The following is a 16,864-nucleotide window of genomic DNA, read 5'->3' as shown; positions in this document are numbered from 1 at the left end:
TCCTAAAATGCACTATTCCAAAAGCATTCACGCATGCGATGAGTAAAGGGCATTAGGTGGTATGGATTTGCATGCCTGGAGCAGGGGAGTGGTGGGTGATGTTGTGGGAGAGGTGAGGGCACCCAGGAGTGCTTCATGTTTTAGTTTTACTTCTTTTAATTTTTGATGCATTGCTCATGCCCTGAAGCAGGCTGGCAGCGTCGTCAGCATCTCCTGGGTCAGCCGGCTCAAATTCCACTCCAGCCTGCTACCCAGGACCGAAAATGAGGAGAGCAATGGCCATTGTGAAAGGTCAGCTTCCCAAGAGCTGGGAATCCTCCTGCCTCTACTTCACCACCCCAAGACAATAAGTTGGGGGCCTATCTGTATTTGTGAGAGAGAAGGAATATTATTGTTAGTTGTGCCTTTATTGCATGTTACGTACTTGGGTCTCTGCACTCCTCTTCCTACGTTGCAATGTTATTTGCGATTTTAGTTTATTCAAGTGTTTTTAATCTATTTGGCACATAGCTCTATGAAATAACTAGACATATAATAACAAGTGGCATAAAGTTTTCATTCCACTCGAATAATAACTCATTCAGAACTCACCCAGGTAGCAACCTCAGTAATCGAGACTTTCACTGTGCGCCATCAGTAACCATAGAAACTGGCACCAAATAACTGCTGCCAAGGTTTACATGTTGTCAGCACTTCCACCAAAGCACAGTAGGGTGATATGGCTGATTCAATTCTCCTGGCTGTCTGTCAGACTCTGCAATCATTCTGTTCCCATGGCAACCGTGGCCTGACTCCTAATAGTTTCTTCTATGCAATGGGGGGGGGAGAAATAATTGCTAGACCGGCCATAAATTATTTTTCAAATGCACGAGTTAAGTTTAAATTTTGAACAGAACAAAACTGATCAGAGCAAGTAGGTTGCCCAGATAGAAGTTTTTGTTACATCATAGCTTATGTGTTGGTAATCGCTTTCATTTGAAGAATGAAATATTTTATTCCAAAAGCCCCCTTCGATATTTCAATATAATGGTCGGAATGCTCGCATTCAATTGGTTAGTTGTTAATTTATTCCTCCAATGCTTCTTACTTATGACTGTCAGTGCTGAAAATGTTTAAACAATTTAGAAATCTACACCGATAATAAATTCGTATAGGAACTAATTTCAATATTTTATACTGAGAAATAATTATTTTTCAATGCACAGTACAAGTTTAACAACATGATTTTGCAAGCTATATCAGGTTATTTCTATTTCATGCATTCTATACCCGTAGGCTTAATGGATTGAGGCCTGTTGACTTTCCTATGAGTTTGTAAGCCTATGTTCAAGAAATTGCTTTGTTTACTTTAGAGTAAATCTGTCTTTGTATTAAAATCAATTTACATGCTTCCAGACATTATAAAAATGGCTGAAAATCTAGCCGTAGTGCAAAGTGAATAATTCATGGATTTTAATAGACTTCTTCTTATCTTCTAGAAAGTACTCAGCGAATAAAACAAGCTTCCCATTGCCAAATGTTTTTGCTTCAGTAATGAATGGAAGTCTGTGCTAAACAGACATGACAATATTGTACATTTTATTGAGGCTGTAAGAAAATTACTTGCGATTGTCCTCAATTTTATTTTCTTACGAAGTCCATTTAACTTAACTTGTGAATGTATTTGAGTGATGCAGAGTTAGAACTGATGCATCTCCTGTTAAAAAAAAATCTTCCTGTTGAAGTTTAAAGTGAGTTTGTTCTTTTCCTGGTCTCTCAAACTCTTTGTCAGCTCGCTTCCATCAAAAAACATTGGGTGGAATTCATTGTCTTTTGTTGATTCTCTCCCCTGCCCAATGGTATATTCTGTATTCGCTTTAATCCCTCTTTTGAAGGTATCCCACTATCCCTCAATGTTGCCCAACCTATTTAGTCCATTGGATATGTTGGAGAGGGCCAACTGGGAATTGTCTGATATGTCCTTGTCCTGCAGTTTCTCCATTCGAATTGTGCCATTGTGACTTTTGGTGCCACCTTCAGCTTCAGGTGAATATTGCCTAAGACAACGTTGATAGCTCCGATCCTCCATTAGCACCTTGGCAAGTATGGACATTTCGTATGGATAGCCTTCATTTGCTACTGATGTACATGGAGTCAATATCATACAGGATATTATCATTTGGAGACCACCATGTAATTTTGTGAATGTACTTTTTTTCTCTGTGAAGAACATATTCCCAATGCTGAACCTATGATGTTTCAAAAGGTCAGACATTCACTGCTGCCATTGAGGTTGCTTGCTGATCCATGGGGCCCAAACAGATTGTTCAGTCCTTGCTCATTCTACTTAGCTTAGCATTGACATCATACATTAACAGCTTGCTATCATAGCTGGGTTCATTATCCAGGATGTCCTGTAATTGATGGCAAAGTTCATTTTTCTCTTACTTTATGTTTCTCTCTATTGGTCTATAAACTTGCTTAACAGTGACTTTGGCGCATTTTTTGTATAGTCTGGTGGTGACCACCCATTTTCTGCCTGAATTGAACATCTATTGAGCATGAAGCCAACAACATAGGTATGGCGTTTTGTTCATTCAGAGTGCAGGACCATTGTGCCCTGCCCTTACTGCTGATTATCCCTTGGTTTGTTCACCGCTTCTCCCAGGTGCCTGAGATAGTGAGTTGGTAGATTCTCATCTCACGCAGCAGCCGAGACATCTTTTCACAGTGGAAGAGCGCTTGGATATTCCAAATGCTGAATCTGGTGATCATTTTGATACTAAAGATTGTGTTTGTCAGGGAAAGAATTTTCTTCTGATTTGCATTTAATCCCATTTTACAGACATTTTATTTGTTTTATTTGTTTTATTTGCTGGTGTTTGTTATTTCTTCAGGAGTAATGGTTTTTCTTTACAGAATGAAGATGTTAAGCTTAAGACCAACACCCCCCCCCTTCTTCATCCACCAAGTATAGGAGACCGGAGAAAGTCAAATGGGGATAGATACAGATAGAAAGCAGGAAGGCACAAGAAGCAACAACTCCAAGATGCTACACAGGCTCAGACAGGTACTGAATGGCAGAAGAATAAACACAACTCTCCTAATCAAGAGCAAGGATGGTAGAACAGTTTTAATGGACAAGGAGCGCAAAGCTAGATCACTGAACCAACTCAGCCCATCATCCCATTTGAATTCAACGACTGCTCCACACCCCAGTAGTTGAACCCCCTAACTGGGAGAAGTTTCCATATCAAAGGTCCGAAGAGACTTCAAAAACCTGAAAAATCAATGAGATACTGGCCAAGCATTAAAACATGGTAAGAGCACAGTCTTAACAGAGCTCACAGCCCTGTTCAACAAGATCCTGACTATGGAAGATGCTTCAGATGACTGAGGATGAGGATTAGCCATTAAACTGCAGAAGAATGGTAACCTGACCCAGAAGAAAGACATCAATAAAATTTGTGAACAATGCATACCGGTTTTCACCTGTGTATCTCAAAATAGAGTATCAGAATTACAACTATATTCTTTTCCTGGTAGTATCGGTTTTCAATTTGTTTTTCCCTTCTGGGTAATGACTATAATGAGTGGAGAGGCACAACACTGCTGAAAGTAACTGGCAAGACCTTCAACACAGTACTCCTCAACAGACTGAAAGGACACCCTTCGTGGACAACAGGCAGATGTCCAGGGTGTCAGATCATGTTGTGAGCAAATCTTTATGCTCAGAAAAAAATCATTAAACAGATTTTCTACAGTCTGAGAAAGTACATGTTATTAACGTCACTGATTTCAAGAAGGCTTCCGAAAGCATCCATTAGCAGTCACTGTGGCATGATGACCAGACTGTACAACATCCTAGAATAGTTCTTCAGAGACTATTAGTGTAATTCCAGCTACTGTACCAAGACCAGCACAGGTACCATGGATTCTTGCAACATAGGAGAATGGTAAGTTTGTATAGTGTCCCTGTTCCATTTCCTCTTAGTTATTGATTTATTTACTTCATTATAAATATGGCGATGGTGGGTGAAGATTTGGAAATACTATGGTAATACTGTGGATTAACAGGCCTACATTTTACAGGTAACTGACTGACGAATTGCACATGCTCCAAGTCAGAGCCATCAGTCTTGAGAGTAGCAGTGTTGAGATTTTTATACACAGCAGTGTGAGAAGGCCAAACAATTGCAATTGGATTGAAACAAGGTATCTCAGGTCTTCTGAAGAGCAACAATTATGAGCAGATCATTGCTGCATTCAAAGATTCCCTTCTTCCAAGCCTGGAACTCATTCAGTTATGTAGCCACCTACTCACTTATCCACCCACTTACTTACCCCACACTCACTGGCTCACCGTCTCACTCACCCAGTCACCCACCATCGCACCAACCTATTCACTCACCCACTGAGAAAATCACCAGCCAACCATTCACTCACTCACTCATGTCCCAACTCATTAACTACACTTAAGGACTTGGCTGGATAAATGCAGCTCCAACAATATTCAAGAAGCTTGACCCCATCCAGGACATCTGTCCTTTGTCCATCTACAAGATACACTGCCGATATTGACTAAGGCTCTTTGGCCAGCATCTTTCAAACCCACAATCACCACTATTGAACAGGACAAGGGTAGCAGGTATATGGGAACATCAACACTTTCAAGATCTGCTCCATATAACTAACTTGCTTCATTGTTGCTCCTTTAATGTTCTGGAACTCCCTTCCTAGCAGCATTGTAGCTCCACTTACACCAAATGAATTGCAATAGTTCATGAAGATAGCTCACCACTGCCTTCCAAAGGTAGGATGGGCAACAAATGCTGATGCAGCCAGCAATATTCATGTCCCATAAATTATCAGAAAAAAGCATTAATGTTGCAGGAGCAGAACTAAGCTAATCAGTCCTTTGAATCATGGTTGATCTGATAATCCCCAACTCAATTTTCCTGCCTTTTCTCTATCAATCTTGATCATCTTTCTGATTAAAAAATTGCCCCTCTCAGCCTTCAATATACTTACAAACAATCCTCAACAGTTCTCTGTGATAAAGAATTCCTCCGATTTCCGACCCTCTGAAAGGCAAAAATGTCTTCCTCATCTCTGTCATAAATGGATGACCTTTTACTTTTAGATTATGCCTTCTGATCTTAGACTGTCCCACAAGGACAAACAACCCTTCACATCTACCTTGTTGAGCAACCTAGAATTATGTATGCTTCAATAAGGTCTCCTCTCATTCTAATTCCAATGAGTACAAGCTCAACCTACTAAATCTCTCCACATAAGAAAATCTCTTCATGATCTCTGCAGTCAGCAGCAATGACCACAGAACTGTTTCTGATTGGAAGGTCTAACCCAATGTGATCCCCACTGATTGAATCAATATAATTGAAAGTCATCCCAGATCCAGTACATATAAGATATAGGTTTTGGCTCATAAGAGACTCATTCATTTGGAAAATTACTGTTTGAAATGAACACAAAAGAAATGTATTAGGAAAATCCTGAACTGGAGTAGTTCTCTCTATTTAAGGCAATGAATTAAGCAATTAAAATGTGACTTTTAATCTCTGTAATAGACTTAGTTTAAAGTGTCAGGTAAGCATCAATCAGCTCAATCAATCCAAAATGAATAAGCCTTTCAAAGCTTCATTTATAGCTGATGAATTTCTTTCAGATTGACTGCAGAATAAATTCAGATATATCTTTTGTCGTCAAGTTTGAACTGGTCCTCAACCACTGGTTGTTTTTGTATTTACTTTAAGAAAGAGTTGATTTAACTCTGTTTTTGCCTCTGCAGGCTTGCTGAGTTTCTCCAGCACTTTCTACTTTTGTTTTGGACTCCTTTCTCTCTCTTCACCCTATTCCGAATTCCTTAGCTTTTCAGGTTTCGTTGAATTCTCTTTATAATCATGATTCCGGAGAATTAGGAACTTCAGATGTGCTCTGTTATGATTTGATTTGATTTCATTTCATTTATTATTGTCACATTTACTGAGATACATTGTAAAATTATTGTTTTGCTTGCTAAACAGTTAAATCATACCTTACGTAAAAACATCAGGGCAATAACATCCTGGGCCTCCTCCAGTACCACAACGATGCCACTCATATTTCATTTGGGAACCCTGCAGCCCAATGGTATCAATGTGGACTTCACAAGCTTCAAAATCTCCCCTCCCCAGACCGCATTCCAATACCAGCCTAGCTCGTCCCTGCCTCCCTAACCTGTCCGTCCTTCCCCCCACTTATCCCCTCCTCCCACCTCAAGCCCCACCCTCACCTCAGACCTACCAGCCTCATGCCGCCTCCCTGACCTGTCTGTCCTCCCTGGACTGACCTATCCCCACCCTAACTCCCCACCTACACTCACCTTTACTGGCTCCATCCCAGCATCTTTGACCTGTCTGTCTCCTCTCCACCTATCTGCTCCTTTATCCATCTTCCATTCGCCTCCCCCTCTCTCTCTATTTATTGCAGAATCCCCTTCCCTTCCTCCATTTCTGAAGAAGGGTCCAGACCCGAAACGTCAGCCTTCCTGCTCCTCTAATGCTGCTTGGCCTGCTGTGTTCATCCAGCTGTACACCTTGTTATCTCAGATTCTCCAGCATTGGCAGTTCCTACTATCTCTGCAAGATACAGTGTTACAGCCACAGAGAAGGTACAGAGAAAGATCAACTTTATTAATATATGAGCGGTCAGCTCATTAGTCTGATAATAACAGGGAAGAACCTGTTTTTGAATCTGTTGGTACATGCTTTCAAACTTTTGCACCTTCTGCTCCATGAAAGAGGGTGGAAGAGAGTGTAACCAGGATGGAAGGGGTCTTTGATGATGTTGGTTGCTTTCCTGAGGCAGTGGGAAGTGTAGATGGGGTCAATGGAAAGAAGGCTGGTTATCATGATGGGCTGGGCTGCATTCACAACTCTCTGTAATTTCTTGTGGCCTTGGGCACAGTAGTTGCTATACTAAGCTGTGATGCATCTGAATTGGACACTTTATATGGTTCATCTATAAAAATTGGTAAGAGTCGTTGTGAACACGCTGAATTTCCTTAGGTTTCTGAGGAAGTAGAGGTGTTGTTGAGCTTTCTTGACTGTAACATCGGAATGGATGGACCAGGACAGATTGTTGGTGATGTTTACTCTAAAGAACTGGAAGCTCTCGACCATCTCCACTTCAGACCATTGATACAAACAGGAGCATATCCTCCGTTCTGTTTCCTGAAGTCAACGACCGGGTCTTTCATTTTGCCGACTTTGGGGGAAAGATTGTTGCTTTTAAACCCTACCATTCAGCTCCCTATCTCTTTCCTGTACTCTGTCTTGACGTTGTTTGAGTTCTGATCCACTAGGGTGGTGTTAACAGCAAATTTGTAAATGGGGTTAGAGCTGAACTTGGCCACACCGTCATGAGTGTATAATGAGTATAGTCAGGGCAGAGTATCCAGCTTTGCGAGGCACTGGTATTGAGGATTACTGTGGAGGAGGTATTGTCACCTATTCTTACTGATTGCGGTCTGCAGGTCAGGAAGTCAAGGGTCCAGTTGCAAAGGGGGAGCAGAGCCCCAGGCCTTGGAGTTTAAAGATGAATTTTGTTGGAATTATGGTGCTGAAGGCAGAGCTAAAGTCAATAAAGTCAATGAAGTACCTACGCAGCATAATATTTCTGCTAGATAGAATACATATATTCAGCAGTTAGGAGAACCTGTAGTTGATCTGATTGTCTTCCCCTAGCTTCACCGTTACCATGGAACTGCCTGTAAGAATACCATCCCAAAGAGTCTGCACATTATGAAAATGAAATTAGTGCAGAGTTTGGAATATCCAGCTTCTTCCAATAATTCAAACGTCTTTATGAAGAAATATCAGCTGTCAATTAAGACAAGTTAATATCCGAAGGCATGAAACAGAGAGGGTGGATTTTACAGAGGTTTACCCTTCACCCTGAGCTAAACTTCGGTTAGCGCCTCATCAACGTAAAGTCTGGTTGCCCTGTTGGTGATAACAAGATGGAGATGTGGTGAGGTGCCCTGATTGGATCAAAATGGAATTTCGACCTCTCAGAGTGTCTTTCAGCCTGACAACAGCCATACACTGAACGTTGTCCTTTCTCTGCCTTCCTCTCCCAAATGAAAATTCTAACAGAGGTGATGGGTTTAAAGTGAGAAAGAAACGTGAGGGAAAACTTTTCTTGCAGACAGTTATACATACATGGAACAAGCTGCCAGAGGGTGTGGTAGAAGTAGTACAATTACCAAATTCAAAATGTATTTAGAGCAGTACATGGATAGGAAAGGTTTAGAGGGATATAGTCAAATGCAGGCAAATGGGACTAGTTCAGTTTAGGAAACCTGGTCGGCATGGACGAGTTGGGCCGAAGGGTCTGTTTCCTTGCTGCATGACTCTATGAATGAGACCACTACGTGGCAAGTTGTCCATTTTAGTGCTTCAATTGGCCCAAGAGGGGAAAGACTGCTTGACATCTTCCCCACTCACCATGATTGGAAAGCCAGTCATGAATGGGATGTAGCAAGTTGGCAGTCTGTTTTAATTTATATACATGCTGCCTTCCAGGCGCTGGTGGGGTTTACAAAAGTAACCCACTAGCATTGACTTCAACTGAAAACAAAGTGAGGGTTTCCATTCATTTAGCATTTTTACATCTTGGGTACACAAAATGCTTCAGGGTCAATTAGATATTTGTAAATTATGGGCACTATAGGGAATAGCGACAGCCAATATGTGAACAACGTTTCCCCAAAAACAAAACTGAGACCAATAACCAGCAAATCTATTTTAGATTTAGATTTAGATACTGATTAAGGGAACAATGCATTTTGCATAAAACCGTCACCAAGTTGCCTATGTTTCTAATTAAAATTTACAAGTACTTCCCAGCAGGGCAGTGCAACAATAAGGGAATGATGTTGACTTTTTAAAAAAAAGATTAATCTGCTCAAACGTGCTATGACGGACCTCTGGAGCCATTAATTCCAAACTAAGAAAGGAAAAAGTCAAGTCAACTGTTATTATCGCCCTTGGCTGAGTGATAAGAAACAGAGAGTCATGGTCAAATGATATTTTTTCTGTCTGGAGGAAGGTTTATTGTGGAGATCCCCAGGGATGAGTATTAGACCTCTTGCTTTTCCGGATATCTATTAATGATGTGGATTGATTGGAGAGAAGGGGAATAAAATGTGATCTGATTAGAACCTTTTAAATTCTTGAGAGGGCTGGATAGAGCAGCTAGGGAGAAACTGTTCCTCATCATAACAGGATCAAGAGTGAGAAAGGACAGATTTAAAGTTCACAGCAAGTACAATGTGAGAAAGAAAGATATTTTTCACACAACGAGTGGTTCTGGGCTGGAATGCACTGCCTGAACATGTCGTGGATGACACATTCAAGAGAGCATTAGATGAGTATTTGCATAGAAGTAATGTTAGAGGATATGGGGAAAACTTAGGAGACTGGCACTCAGTTTTAATGTTCATTTGAAAAGCTGGTATAGACACAATGGGCTGAATAACCACCTTCTGTGTTGTAGCATTTTCAGTGGTTCTGCAATCAACCTTCCTTCCAGCATGATATGATCCTTGTATAAATTCAAGGTAGAATGAAAGAGTTTGGACATAATATAAGTGCAACACCTGTTGCATCCTCAGCATTTCTGTCAGTCACTGTCAGTCACTTTAACAGTCTCTGCTACTTTGTTAAATGTAGCAGTTAACATACATGCAGCATGATCCTAATACAGCTTTGATGTCAATCAACCCGGAATTCCCTCCTGGAGTACCAGCCATGATTAAGATCTGGAAATGCATCTTATATCATGTCCTCTTTTTAATGTCAGATCTTAGCCAGATATCTTGCTAATGTTGAAATTGCCGAACACACACACCATGCAATATAATTTGTATGCTTCTGTCTAGTTTATTTTCACCGTATGATCTGTATGTCCTTGCTTACTATGATCTGCCTGTATTGCTCGTAAACAAAGCTTTTCATTGTATTTCGGCACACGTGACGATAAATCAAATCAAATCTAACTAAAAGCATTAGTTATTGCAAACAATTCAATGTCAAATTCAAACAATGTTTCTTCAATAAGTATGAATGTTTAAGTTTCAACTCATGTTATCATCATTCTTACATATCACTTAAAGTAGAGAGATTTTCTATTAAGTTTCATTGTTTTTTTTCTAGTGCAATTTGCCCATAGTTGACCGAACCAACATAAAATATCACGGACCTGCAAGTACAAGTTGATTCCTGTCATTGAGTTTCTGTCATCGTTTGCATTGCTTTTTATTTTAAAAGCTCACACTGGAAGTTAAAATAAACTGCAAAAACTTACCACTCTTAAATATATAAAGGAATTTCATCAATGAGAGAAAAAAAATGCACTATATAACAAAGCTTGATTGTTCATGGTTCATGAAAACTATCACATTCATCAGTAGGTAAATGTGTGAGTGGAAACTTAAGCAATAAAGTGAATAGAGGAAACTTGCACAATTTTGATTACAATTTGCACCTGGATTGCCTATTGTGCGCAAAGCAGAAATCTAACTCCCCCTCAGACGTTTGACAGGAAAATGCACCCATTTTGCTGATGTCTAGATAGATTTAGGTTTTCCCCAATCTGTTAGATTACACTTAAACTTAAAATAGATGTAAACCATCATCCAAATTTATGAGGTACATTAAGCTGCAAAAATAGGCATGGGAACCATAATGAATGATTAACCTATGCCTGTCCAAAGTCATTTCTGTTAATTTAACTGATAACAGCATGAAGCTGAGCACCAAACATACCATTGAAAGGCTGCATGACTAAAATTCATAAAGGGCCAGCAACACTAGAAACTAGCTTGCACTGCTTAAAGACAACTGGATCTCTCAAAGGGTAAGTACATTTTAGCTACATATGTAGGAGCATAGGGCTTTTCAGCTGGATTAAGCCACCTGCCTATTCATGCCTGTTCTGCCATTTAATATGATCATGTTTGATGTGACTATGTTCTCAGCTCCACTTACATTTTTTGGCTGCAATAGGCATTGGAAGATATTGTGCAAGAGTGTCTGCACTACAGGAAGAATGAAGATTGTACAACGCGGTAGACAGATGCCTCCCACGTCTTGTTTCATAGTATTGGAGGCCCTGACGCAGAGGGGAATTGTAGGATAGATGTTATCTTCCAGGAGCCTATCCAGCCAGGAATCCAGAAAGGAATGGAAGCAGGCAACACTGAGGTCAATATGAACATTGTCAGCATGAGGACTTTGCTGCAGTGCTCCGAGGTGTGACCTCGCTTGGGTGTTTCACGTCAGTAAATTTCTCTTCAAGTGCTTCGTAGATATGAGCCACTCAAATACTGCTCAATTTGCCATACACCCTTCACTCATCCAGCAGTGATTTCACATTCATAATTTAACCTTACCGTAGAAGCTTTCAGTTCTAAAGCAAACTTCACTTCCATATCTTACAGCTTGTACACACTGTCAGCTTTCCCAACCTTGACAGCCTCATCACTGAAATAAAAACAAAACAGTTCACTTCTTTCTCACTTACAGAAGAAGGTGGTGAACAGCATCAGGCAGCAGTAGCTAATTGACTGTGATAAGCATAGCTGCGTGACCTCAGCCAATCTAGGAGAAGATGGACAATTTAAATGTGATAACCGTGGCTGAGGGCATAGATGGTGATTGGGTTGAAACTATCAAGATGATATTGTATTCATATCTACTCCTACTTCTTATATACCATTTCACATTCATTCCACAATCTCTTCCAATATGAAAACACAAATAATGTCAGCATGTTCTTCTTACTGTCATTCCCACATCTCACCATAATCCTATCCTTGTGCAGTTTTCCTTTGAGAAGCCCAAGAGACCGCCTAACCATTCAATGGGCACATGAGATCAATAGGCACAAGATGCTGGGTACCGTAATGAAGAAACATCAGCACAACTCAGCTCTTGGCACTTCCTGTACTTAAGAAGCTCGCAAAAAGGTGAAACCAGTGAATGAGGAATCACTGGGCAGGAGCGGCCTGACAATCAAGTCAGGACATCAAGATCTTAAGCTGTGTAGAATTAAAATGCATCAGCATTAAGAACGTTTCTGATGGCCATTTGTAAAGAAATACTTGACCCATTTGCAGACTTGCCGGAAAGCCCATGATCATTGTTTAAAAGCATGGAGGAATCCAGCTCCAACTTCACACAGGGCTCGTACAGAGTTTGAAGTTCGACCTTTCCAGTGTGGAGGTGATGGGCAACTATATAATAATGCTTGGTATGCAGTGTTGGATATCTGATATTGCAATACAAGCAGAGACCACCAAATGTCTGACACAGTGGAAGCTCTGACTGAGGCCATGAAATTTCAGCTTGTTGCCATGTGTTAAGAAGGGGAGGCCAAACCCCTCTGATAATTAAAATCAAAGAACCAGCCACCAATCTGTTATAGCAAGAGTAGAGGTCCCTTTCTAATAATTAAACCCAATACACCTAGAGAAGCTCGCCTCAGCTCACCTAATCTGTTAAAAAGGAATGGTTAAATGAAAGAAAATCCCTGATATTCACTTTTTAAGCAACAAGCAACAATTTATTTATTTAACCCTAACAGTGAACAAATTAACAGAACTACTAACAAATTGAACAATTCCCCCTTAACCACTAACTTTTTCCTAATTGAACAAAATTCTGCTGATAGGCAATTCTAATAACACAAGTCCCACTTATATAAACCCAAATAATAAATAAAATAAATTAAAACTTAGACTCTCAAAGTCCATAGAGGGTGTGTCTTCCAGAATGTTCTGCCTTCTCCGCAGTCTGTCCAGTCATAAACACCTTTCTTCTGCTGATCCTTCTGTCAGGGATGTTTCATCTATGAATTCTTCTGAGAGGACTTTTAGTTAGAAGTGCTTTGATACCTTTTATGGAGAGATAATGCTTCCTAAGAGAGCTTAGAGATTGCTGTGAGAGCTAGATGTTCATTCCTCAGATGGCAGTTTGTTCTCTCACTGATTTTCAAAAACCCTCTTCCTTTATACCCCTGACTACCTATCAAATTTCTGACAGTAGAATTCGTCCTAGGTTGTCAAAACCATCAGATTTAAATTCAATTGGTTTTCAATCTCTAAGTGCTTAGTTTAAATTAATTGGCTGATCTTCAAGCTAGTTGCCAAAACATTAAAACAAACGCAAGGTTTCCAATCACACAGTCAATGGATACATATTTCAATTTCAGAACTGTGGGTACTTCTTCAACTGCTTACAGGCATATTTTTGTTTAAATCTCCAATCTTAGAAAAGCACATCACCTCTAAAAGGAAAAATACACTCTTTCCCTTATCATTTTTATGAGCAAATACTAATTTCCTGCCTTCCAATTCACAAGCACTCTACACAAATTCACATGTAAGCTCAGACTGCTGCCATCGTGGTTGTATATACTTTTATATATATTAATGAAAAATAGAATCCCTACAGTGTGGAAAGCCATTCAGCTCAACAAGACCACACTGACTTTCTGAAGATCATCCCACCCAGACTTGCCTCCTCCCCATCCTGTAACCCCATATTTCCCATGGCTATCCACCTAATTTACACATCCCAGGATGCTATGGACAATTTAGGATGGCCAATCCACCTAACCTACACATCTTTGGATTGTAGGAGGAAACCAGAGCACCCAGAGGAAACCCACACAGAAATGGGAAGAATGTGCAAACTCCATGCAGACAGTCACCTGAGGCTGGAATTGAACCTGGGTCTCTGGAGCTGTGAGACAGCAGTGCTAACCATTGTGCCATCCCATGCTTAAAGCTTTCAACATGGCACACAAGTTCAAGAACATGTTGTCCAGCAGATTATTATAGATTGTTGGAGTACCATTTTGGAGCAGTGGTCATGCAACATGACCCTGCTGCCCTCTCTCAGGATGGCAATACTTGTCCTCTTTAATCACTGTCAAGACGCCTTAGTCTTACCAGACCGTAGGGCTGCTCTCTCATTATAGCGAGATGACTGGTGAGTTTTAACCTGAGAGCCACCATACCTCTGGGAAGGGAGGAGTTTGAGAAGGAGACACCTTCATGGTAACCTCAGCTAATGATAAGAATTTAACACGTGCTGTTGGCATCACACTGCTTCACAAATCAACCATCCAGCCAACTGAGCTAAACCAATCCCCATAATCACTATTACCCTACCAGAGGGCCTGTTGTCATCTGTCATTATCTAGCATCTGCTGCACATGCAGTGATAGGACAGTTTGAAATTGAGGCTATCAGACATAGATCTACTCTAGAGGTCCAATAATGTCTTCTGTTGCCTTCTTCAGTGAAACTGAGCTGTCTTCCACCAACTGCGTGGCAGTGACTGGGATAATGATGTAGGAATAATAGGCAAGGCAAATGCAGCTACAAGCCTGGCAATAAGGGATTGAAAAAGTGTTTTGTGCAGATTGATGTGGTACACCTTTCAGTGGGCTTGGCTATGTTTTCTGTGTAAAATCATTAGTGGGTAAAATAATGCAATGTATCTGAGTCAGATTTAGCTGTGGTTTATCCCAAGGCAGTTACCAACTCAGGGTATTCTTTAATTGTGTAATATTCTTATCAAATTCTTAAACCTTTGATAAATGAATCCATGTACTTTTGTCAATATTTTGTATATTTTTGAGTATGGTTGGTACCTTCCTGTCTATCTACTGATAAATAAGCCTAAGGAAGAGAAAGGAACAACACTGATTATTGAATGTTGGTTGGACAAAGTTGATACGGAATGTTGTTTTATAATGGTTTTTACAGCAGGATTGTCAGTGTTCTGATAACAGAGGGATGGTAAGGCCTGAGACTGTTCCATGAACAACCAGAATGTTGTGCTATGTTTATGGGACCTTTAGTTAAATGAGACAATTGCGACAATCTAGTCAGAAATTAGACACACTGATACCTTCTTCCTTCCTCCTCCATGTCTCCACTTCCTCCCAACTGAGATGTTCATTGCCTTCACTATAGAGTCACAGCAGATTACCATAAGTCAGAAAGCCTAATATGATAACTGCTGGAAGGTTTCACTGGATGTTTGATGCCATGGAATAGATGCTTTTGCATCCCAATATTCTGTTTTAGGGCAGCATGGTGGCTCAGTGGTTATCAGTGCTGCCTCAATTCCACCCTTGGATGACAGTTTGGAGTTTGCACGTTCTCCACATGTCTGCGTGGGTTTCCTCCTGGTGTTCTGGTTTCCTCCCACAGTCTAAAGATGTGGAGGTTAAGTGGATTAGCCATGCTAAATTGCCCATAGTGTCCAGGGATGTGTAAATTAGGTGGATAGCCCTTGGAAATGCAGGGTTACAGGGATAGAGTTGGGGTTGGGTATGGTAGGGATGCTCTTCCGAAAATCAGTGTGTACTGGATGGGCCAAATGGCCAGTTTCCATGTTGTAGAGATTCTATGTTTCCTGTGACAGCATTGCTCCCATTCAGTTATAATGATGATGCTTGGTTGGGTCATGACAGATTCATGAGTCACACACAAAGCAGTTAAGTCCTTGTTGTTATCAGTGACGTTTGGGCTTGATGTGGTGGCCTGAAAGATTGACAGTGCAAAATAGAATGAAAGCATCACGATTGCTGCAGAAATGCAGGCAATCATTGGCACTATGTGCTGAGCATAATTACTTTCTGAAGTAATCCCAATGGCATTTGAAAGATTAATAAACACTGGTCCATCTCCATCCCACAAATACTCACACTCAAACCCCAAAATTCCAGAATTAAAGAAAAGGTCAAAATCCCTTTTATAATTAAAAAGGAACTCACTACCTTGAATTTTTTTTTTTGATTTGTATTTCCAGCTTATTAAAGCAAGGGTTTATGAAATCAGTGGGGAAAGATACTAACATGAAATGTGGATTCAAAGGCTGACCTCAACTCGTTTGTACGTAACAAAACAATTCCTACAGGGTTACCTGTTCATCAGTGTCACAGATAATGATATCTTGAAATGAATATTCTCTGAAATAAATTCATGTATAATTCCTTGTCTCACTCTTACCTGCAAAATGATTCTAAAACTTCCTCAATAATATGTATACCCTACTTCTAATAATTGAATCATGTTTTGCACTCAAAAAACCAAATTGTCAAATGACATACTGAAGAGGGAAATTAATACCTGAGGAAAGGTCACCGGACCCAAAACGTTAACTCTGATTTTTCTTCCCAGATGCTGCCAGACCTGCTGAGGTTCTCCAGCAACTTCTGTTTTTGGTCCTGATTTACAGCATCCGCAGTTCTTTCAGTTTTTTATAAAAATTAATATCCTGGCCACTGATCTTACTTAAAACAACTTTTTTCCAGAATATTGCACATAAATTTTGAAGAAACATTTGCACATTAGGAAGTAAATGCCAATTTAAGGTGATTAGCACAAGAAACAATGGCAACAGGTGGATATACATTTTATACAGCAAGTTATTAGCATTTTGAATGTACTGCCTGAGATAGCGGTGGACACAGATTTAATTAAGGCCTTACAAAAGAATGAATTGAGGGGGGAATTGTTGAAAGTCTTCAAGATGTGTAATCAAGACAGAATATATAGACAGAAACATTCCCATTTTGGAAAGCTTTGAGAAGCCAAGGATTTAAAATGAATGGCAAAACAACTGTCAATGACAGAGGAAGTTTTTGCACTATGATTGGTTAGGATCTGGAATACACTGTCTGTGACAGTTGTGGAGGTTACTCGAAATGTTTTACCTACAAAGAAAGTATAAATGTTTCAGAAAATATGCAGGATTCCTCAGGGAAAACTGCTTGGTGAGAATAAGGGTAACAAGGTGTA

Source organism: Rhincodon typus, chromosome 6, assembly GCF_021869965.1.
Source record: "Rhincodon typus isolate 14 chromosome 6, sRhiTyp1.1, whole genome shotgun sequence".
Classification (NCBI taxonomy): Eukaryota; Metazoa; Chordata; class Chondrichthyes; order Orectolobiformes; family Rhincodontidae; genus Rhincodon; species Rhincodon typus.
This window is presented reverse-complemented; position numbering follows the sequence as displayed.